Raw genomic sequence first — 8,650 nt, forward strand, 5'->3', positions numbered from 1 at the left:
AAACATGGGGAAGAGAGATATGATAGTTAGTCTTCACACTGAAAAACAAATACAAAAGATGGAAAATCAAGCTGGCCAAATACGGGGTATTTTTCACATGCTTTCCTAGGGATAGCAAAATGTACGCATCTTTCAGTTCTACCCCTTGTTTTTCCTCTTCCTCTCCCACTCTGGAAAATTTAAAATATCTTTAGCATTTTTGTCCAGTAACAACCAGTGTTACTGGGGTGAGACAGTGGAGAAATAGCGATCTCAAAGATAGAGCAAGTGCCTAAGTGTCCTGACACCCAGCAATGGGGCAGAGTGCTGTGCTGAATCGTGCCCTTACTTGTGTGTCATGGTGTCTAGCACAGACACCAGCTGGTCAATGCTCACACACACACCCCTCAGCTAGACAGTTCATGATACATTTGGCTCATAATGGATTTTTCTAAAGGGCTGAGTGTAGCAAAGACTGAATCAGAGCAATCCTGTGGTCCGTCTATTATAGAAGATCAAAGCAGATATCTGTGGTAGCCTTTCTGGCCTCGCTGTCTCTGGATCCCTGACTGTTTGACTTGTAAAAGCTAAGACAGTGCCGGCACTAGAGAGTAGGTGCTACAAGGGAAAGAGCAAAGTATTGAGAATCCAGGATGTAAAGGAGGTTTGAGCCAGGCATGGAACATGTGCTGCAGCACTGACAGCCAAATCTGCAAGCAAATGTGATTCCCAGCCCCCAGGCTGTGAGCCCAGGTTAACAGGTGCTTCAGTGACGCCAGTCTTTGAGCTGGCCCATTTAGCACTGACTTAGGTGTAACTACAGCACCTGCAGTCACACCTCTCAGTGTCAAAGGGGCATGTCCTACTGGAGTCTCCTACAGTAAGTGATTCTCCCTATCACACTTCACTTACCCTGAATATTTCTCCTGGAAAGCAGTCTGCACAGGAGGAAGAAAGCACCCTGGGTGCTGAGGCTGTGGGGTGAGTTGGTGAGGAGCTGACCCTCTGGGTGTTCCACAGCCAGACTCCTTCAAGAGAGGCAAAGTGTCAGTTTGAACAGCCTCCTTCACCAGGAAACAGCATCCAGCACTCACTCAGAGCACAGTGAGAGGTAATTTAAGACTGTCACTGACAGATTTATTCTATTTCCTTTTCAGATAAGCACTTAGTAAATAGAATTGAGACTGCTGTAGGTGCAGTGACAGACTGGCTTTACTTGAATACACGTATGTGACTTCGGTGCCCTTCAGCTGATTACAGCCATCCAAAACCCTGGCTTTGGAGCAATACATTACCTCATGTATTTTCCATGTGTGAAATGGGGAAATTGTAGTTTGGGGTGGGCTTGTTCCACCTTTGATCTCCTGGCCTGAGCCACTCATGGGAATTCAAAACTGTCATCTGAAGCTATAGACAATGATGGAAGAAAAAACTGGACAGTGCAGGTATTGCTGCTTTTGAATTCATGGTGGCACCTACACTCCTGCACTTTGTAATCCAGTCTCGCAGGGCTCCATGAAGAAAAGTCATGTACATCCCAGCTGGCCAGTCACTGCTCCAGAAATGCAGTCCTGGAGAGGTTGGTGCAGGATGAGCCCAGTGCAGAAAGCTATCAACTCAGCTCGAAGCTAAGACATAAACTGTCCAAATTTGCACAGTGTAGCACCTCGGCTGATAAGGTAGCACTTATTACCAGGTCCTGAGCAAAAAAAATGAGCTGAGCCCTAAAGAGGGTCAGGGTGCCTTTGTGTGACCTATTTCCTTGAATGTATTTTTTCCTGTAAATGTACACAAATGAATGGGAATTGGGAACATTGCAAAATGTTGTCAATTGCACTTGAAACACAGGAAGTTCACAGGGCCCTGGTGAGTAGGACAGTTTCTCCAAGTCTGGAGCAACCAACTCAGCCCCACTAGCACAGGCATCTGCAGGCTGCTGGGATCTTTGGCTTGAACTTGGGGTGCAGCCCAAATTCTCCCTCTTGGTGTGAAGCCTTAGCCACTCTGTTGTATGTGTGACACCCCAGAGCCACAGTAGAACCAAGCCTTGCTTCCAAAACTCATTAGCCTACAAAGTGGGGCCCAGCAGATACCTTACAGAAGACTTGTGGCTGCCTCTCCTGCTGCTGCTTCTTCTCTCAGGCTACCCCTCTGCAGACACAAAACTGAAGGTGTTGCTGACTCTTCCTGAAAAAACCTGCAGCTCAAAAGGCTTCATGCCAGCCTGATAAGCATAAGATAAACAGAAAAGTTCAGGGTTTGTGCATGGAGGAGAGGCTGTTCACAATGCTTGTTCAGGGAAGAAAGAAAAAAGCTCTGCAGGAGACAGAGTGTTTCTAAACACTAGAAATCTTTTCATAGCAGTATATCTTCCTGAATCAACACAGTCAATCAGTAGTGTTACAGAGTTAAATATCACACTAACTTCCTCCATATCTTCCTCCTTATGGTCCTAACCTTTGCTCTTCCATCTATGCTACCTGCCTCCTGTGTTTCTTTTTCTTTCTGAGCCTCTTCTGCCTTCCCTGACCAATGCCAACATGTTCTCCATTTGTAAATACCAGCTGCTTTTTAGAAGTCAGTGATGAATTGGAGGGGAAAAAACCCAAAAGCTGAAGCCAGATTTTCTCTGCTGGTTAAAAGGCACTAAGACTGACCCTAGGCTGACACTCCAGACCTCCCTGGTGAAGGCTGTTGGCCAAGGAAAACTCATGCGTGGAAGGGGAAAGGCTGTGGGTCTGCCCATAGCTCACAGCTGGCCTGGCATCAGGTTCACTGTGAATTGCACAGAGCAGAGGAGGAAAGACTTGCTTAGAAAGCAGTCATGGACAGCCCAAAGGATGAGTCTCTTTCTGCCCTGAGATGTGTGTTAGCGAGGCTTAGGATCAGACCTCTCTGACCTTTGCCCGAATTCTCGTCTTATTAACAATGTGGCCTTGTTAAATTTCATTTGCTTGAGCTTGACAAATACCTGTAATTGGCCTCAGAAAGGCTTTGGGGAAGGGGTTTTGACTGGATTTGAGCTGTACAGCATAAAGGAATTGCTTTTTGCTTTGGCAGCATGGACAGCACTGGTAGGTATTCCACTCAACAAGTTCTGTCAGCATTTAAGGGTTCAGAGACTCAATAGGGATTTATTATTTAGTCAAAAGCAGAGACAAAATTAGCAAGGATAAAACAGAATTTACAACAGCTATGTGCAAAGCTCTATCAAACAGGCTTTTTGCTCAGAGTTTAACCTACAAATATGCCATGTAGTCCTGCTTTTCATTGCAGAACAAGTGTGTGGTGTCTTTCTAGTGGCAAGATCTAACATAAGAATAAAGTATTTTTTGCATTCATTTTCAGTCATACTGATACAAACATACAGAGATGTCTGTAACTGTGCTTAAAGTGAAGAGCTACAAGAACCGCCATGCATATATTTTTTCTAGACTCCCAGAAGCTGTGAGTCAGTCACCACTGATTATGCATTGAAAGTCCCAGATAACCTTGTCAAAATTTCATTACAGGCACTGTGTAAAAATTATGCAGAATTTCAGGTAGTATAGAGAAATGCAATATTGTCATGTATAAAAATTGCTGGTAAATGCAAAGCAATTTCCCAGCCAGCATTCTTTAGTATAAAATATGAATTTTTTTCCCCCACTGTTATAATAATATTTTGCTTTTCTATTTTCATTTCTTCTAGTTGAACAGAACACCAGCGTCAGCAAAGCCAGTCTTCTCTTGCTGTCCCAAGGGCTTGCAGTGAGTGTGGCCCCTGAGACCTGGCATACAGGTACATGAGAGTGACAGTCCCCGTGGGCTCCCCTGCCCCTGTGGGTGCTGCTCACCCCAACTCCCAGGGCCACAGAAACTCCCAGGCTGACACTTCCCATAGTAAAGACAGATGTCTAAAGACACGCCATGACAAAAATGGGATGGCACTGTCTTGGAGGATGTCTTCATCCACACGATGGAAAGCAGTGCAAGGACAAAGACTTGCTCCACCCGCTTCCCAAAGGAGGCAAGCAGAGAGAGGCAGCTCGGCTGCTCTGGAGCTGGGTTAGGAAGCTGTGTGGTGGTGGTTACCCTGGGCTGTACCCAAAGGCACTCAGAAGTAGTCAGCCTTGTAGGCTGCTTGGATAATTTTCTCCTTTTTTGCTTTTCCTTAGTGCTAAGTACCATCCCTAAATAGCTTAATGAGGCTGAGTCCAAAAACTCTGCTATTCATTTAGCTGAAAAATGTGCCGACTTGACAAACCAATGGTATTTGAATTGGATAAGTTATTTGGACATCAAGGCATGTAGATAAATAGATTTACTACTGAACAAGGATTTAGAAAATATTAATAAAATAATTTATGCTCAGAGTGTTCATCTATATTTCTCCTACTTTCTGTATAGAGATGTGTATATATTACAGTTAATATCTTATATATTTTGATATTTGTTCACATGCATATACATTTAGGATAGAACAGAGGAGTGCAATTAGTTTTTGAGTATGTATTTACTGTAGGTATTCTGCAATACTTTTTCCATCAAAAATATGGTTATTTCACATGCTCACTGCAGGAAAAGCATGTGCATTTGCCTGCATTTTTCTGTGCTTGGGTAACCTTTCCAATGGTATTGTTATTGAAGGGATGTATACAATTTCTTAAGATTGTTCTTATCACAGAAAAATAGAAACGGAATATTTCCTGTTTTGTTCTTTCGAACAATGATAGTGAAATTCAGAAAATGTCCAAGATGCTATTCAATCACTTATTGAGGACAGATGTTAAAAATACAGCATCACAGTAAAAGCAATACTAGTGGTAAAAAATAATGATAACAAGAGCAAAAACAATAGTTTTAACAAATAATGCAGGGAGCCTTGGGGATCCCCTGGAGTGTGATGGAGGGTGCTGTATCTCACTGCCAGGGTACAGTATACCCTGTCATATGGCTCCTCTGCAAAGAGAAGGGAGACAGTGATGGTCTGGTTTGCCAGGACTTCTGCCTGTGGCTTCAGGGGAAAAAATATAATCTTATACATTTTCTGGTTAATCTCAGTGAATTTTTTAAAAGCCATGAGTTTCATACCTTACATTGTCCATGTTCATACCACTGCTTCAGGAGTGTAAAACCTGACTCTGCCTTGATACCTCCATTGGCTGTAAGGTATCCAGGATTTTACTCGTTATTTTTAATTTTCCTCATCTTGAGACTTTGAATCAAAGACTAGAATGGCACATTTTTAAAAAAATTTCAATGTTTCATTAATGGTGGTTTCTACTCTTACTATATTCAGGACAATTGACTGCCTGGGAGAGCTCAGACAACTACTACAACGCGCAATAGACAACAACCCAGTACAAGCTGTGCTTCCACAGGGGCGCTCCATGACTGCACTCCCATTGCTTGGCTCAAGGGTCTGCTCTGCCACCCCTGAAAGCTGAATTCAGAGCAGGCTAGTGTCAAAAGAGGTGGTTTCATCTTTCCTCAGTCACCTTTCAGCCTGCCACTGGCCCCACGCTGTTGTGGTGTCCCTCAAACTGGTACCAGTGCTCACATGGCCGTGCGATGAGCTGGATCCCACAGTCTGTCTGCCTCAAAGCTGAACTTTAATTTTGTAACTGCCAGTGACAGGTAAATTTTCAGCAGCTGGCTGCACAAAGGAAGGGCTGGGCCAAGGGAAGAGTTAAAGAGGGTAAGGAGAAGCTGATGAGGTCTACAGGACAACCAGTTTAGTCAAAAACAGCTCATGTATTGGTTTTAAGAGACCGAGAGAAAATGACACCCTTTAAGGGCAAGGCTTGCAGTTGGTAGTGTTGTTAAAGGGCATTTCCCCCTCTCTGTTAAGTTTGCACTTGCAAAATGTGCTATTAAATAAACAACTAAATGTACCATAAAATCATTGACTCCTGTTTTTCTACACTTTACTGTTCTTTCATTCTCAAATAAAGCACAAAGGAGAAGACAGGGAGGGAATTAAGGAAAAGAAAGAGAAGATAAGGGAATTTAAAAATGGGTCTTTGACCTGAAAAGCAGTGATGAGAAGAGAATTTTCTCTTTAGTTTATGGAAATTACAGTCTGCTGCCTAGATAGAGATAACTCTGCAATGCAACTTCATTCTTGCTGAGCTTTTCTTTCCTTTAATCCCGCTGACTAGAAACAGTCTATTTCTGTACTGTAAGCATCTTCTACTTCAACTGAAAAGTTTAATTTAATTTTTCTAGACAGGAATCATCTTGAGATTCATATGTGTGACTACTGCTTTCTGGCTTCATAGAGAGAATGAAATTTATAAATCAGGTACTGCAGTTTGTCTGCATTTCATCTGCCGGGAAAGGGAGAATGAGAAGGATTCCTTGTGGAGATTCATCTAATAACAAAATTATAAATGAGATGCTTGCATGGCAGCAGCAGTTGTGAGATGAGGATGTGGAGTACAAAAATGCATAGCTAGCTCACGAACTAGTCATAGTTGGCTTAATTGCGCTGAAGTTGCTGGAATTGTGCTTGTGTTTTTTTTTCCCCAAAGAGCAGCAAAGTAAAGAGCTTGCATCAAAAACAGAGTAAGATGTATTTCGCAGAAACTTAGATACTGGTCTGGTGTGCATGGAAAAGAAAAAAGAGAAGACTGTAGATAGTTTTTCTCAATTGTAGGGAATTACTAACACAGACTGACACACCACAGACAACTGATTTAATCCCCTCAATATCTCTGTAGGAAAAGATATAGAAGTTGCTAACAATGGTGAAAGGGCTGGCAAGACAAAATGCTGCAACACAGCAAGAAGCACTTCATTATGCAGCCCTACAGCCGTGATCATCTGTACAATAAAAAAATAAGTTGATTGTTTTTGCACTGCCTCTGTGGATTTGCAAAGGCTCTGACCATGGCTCACAGGTCCCAGCAGGGTTTTACCTGCTGCAAATCCAGTGGCTGCACTCAGTGTAAAACCATCCACCACAAAACAGCCCTGCTCCCCCCTATGATACATTTGTCAATTTTTAATCTCCAGTGTTAGATATATTTTTTCTCAAATGTCTTTTTAGTTTTCACATGTGCTTTTTGTTGTTGTCTTTTCTGTTCTGTCATAAAGGCAGAAAGCCTCTTTGCTCTCTGCAGAGCTTTCAGAAGGTGTAAATCATGGAAACAGTGGCCCAGTGCAATGCCAGTTATGGGTATCCTGGGTTTGTCAGCAGCAGGTCACACACCTATTTCTGTAATGTTTCTTGTAAAATAACAGAAGCTGGCCATGCCATCACAGTTTATGTTTGGTGTCAGAGTTGTTTGTATGAGTGAGAGAGCACAGCCGCCAGCCAGTAGCTCCCACCTGTGGCTGCACCAAAAAAGCAGGGAAGCAACATGGGGGAAAACCAAAGGGGACAGAAAATTATGTTCTCTCTTTAAGTCATTTGTAAATTTCCACATGCAGTAGAACAGAGGACATTTGACAAGAAGTGGAGTGGTATCTGTAGCCAGAGAAGCAGCTGGGACCCAGATAAAGACATGGGTTTCTGTCTCATGTAAGCTGCTAGTGCATGGCTGAAAATAAGTGAGTAGCAGGATTTTATGCCCTCCCTCCCCTAACATTAGTTCATGGGAAATTAGATGAGTGATGCCAAAACTACTTTGCTTGGGCAGTAAAAGAATTTTGAGCACCTCCCCCCAGTATTTATTTATGTATAAATAACTGTAGGACTGTACTAATATCTCAACAATAGAAATAAAACTAGCATGGGATAAAGGTAAAAAACAAATAAATTAATTAATGCACAAAAAACATTTTCTTTCTGTCCCCCTGCCCCCCGCCATGAATTGTATTGTGCAGCCTTAATGTGTGCACACCCTGATTTGGAGAGCACCAGTTTATACAGCCCCCACACTCCTGGCACCATGAAACCCTCTCTGGAAAGCAGTTCTCCCCCTTCCCCACAGGAGGCCATGGATAATAGCCTTGCATTTAGCCACCTTCTGTTCCCCACCCACTTGGGTCAGAGCAGAGCTGTCATCGCCTTCAGAAATTCTGTGCCTTGGGCACCTCTGTTAACTGCTCTAATATTGCTCATATCACATTAATACAACCACTTAAACAGCAGGTGCAGAGTTTTAATTATGTCCATGTCATGCTCAGCCTGCACAGCACACAGATGTGTTATTTCTCTGCTCAATACACACATCTGTTCAAATTATTCTAAAGCACTGAGTTGGAACAGTGCATAAATATCAAAGTTTGAATTTTTCTACAACTACTGTTCAAGCACTAAACTTTGCCTCTTCATCATTCACTTTATCCTCTAGGAGAAGCAGACCCCACCTCTTTTCTGGGAATATTTTCCATGTTCTACTCAAATCCTAACACCATCACTTATCACAGCTCTACCGCAGCCTGCAGACACCTTCCACAAAACCAAGCAGCAGAAAAGCCTAGGCTAACACATTCATGTACCTGCTCCAACCTCTCCAGACCTAAGAGGAAATCGGTCTGACCACCTTCCTAAGTTCAGGAAGCAGGTCTTCTCCTTCACAAGGGGCAAAGCCTTTGGCTGTCATCTACCCCAGCTTTCTTCTTACATCACTTTGCAACCTTCTGCTATTCTTCTGGCTTCCAGCCCTAACCCTTGGACCAAACAGAACCTCAGTGACAGCCTGGGCAGATCTTGCAGCATCATTCACCCTTTTCTTCATTT

At 43.0% G+C, this 8,650-nt stretch overlaps 1 long non-coding RNA gene across 1 annotated transcript; it reads left to right on the forward strand.

Moving 5' to 3' along the window:
* Positions 1-873: 873 nt before the first annotated feature.
* Positions 874-5,688, forward strand: LOC120751162 (uncharacterized). The gene is made up of 3 exons (XR_005700292.2): positions 874-1,090; positions 3,671-3,760; positions 5,261-5,688. It is a non-coding gene; the product is annotated as an uncharacterized LOC120751162 (long non-coding RNA).
* The last annotated feature ends 2,962 nt before the right edge of the window (positions 5,689-8,650 follow it).

The sequence above is a fragment of the Hirundo rustica genome, chromosome 3 (genome assembly GCF_015227805.2).
Source record: "Hirundo rustica isolate bHirRus1 chromosome 3, bHirRus1.pri.v3, whole genome shotgun sequence".
NCBI classification, from domain to species: domain Eukaryota; kingdom Metazoa; phylum Chordata; class Aves; order Passeriformes; family Hirundinidae; genus Hirundo; species Hirundo rustica.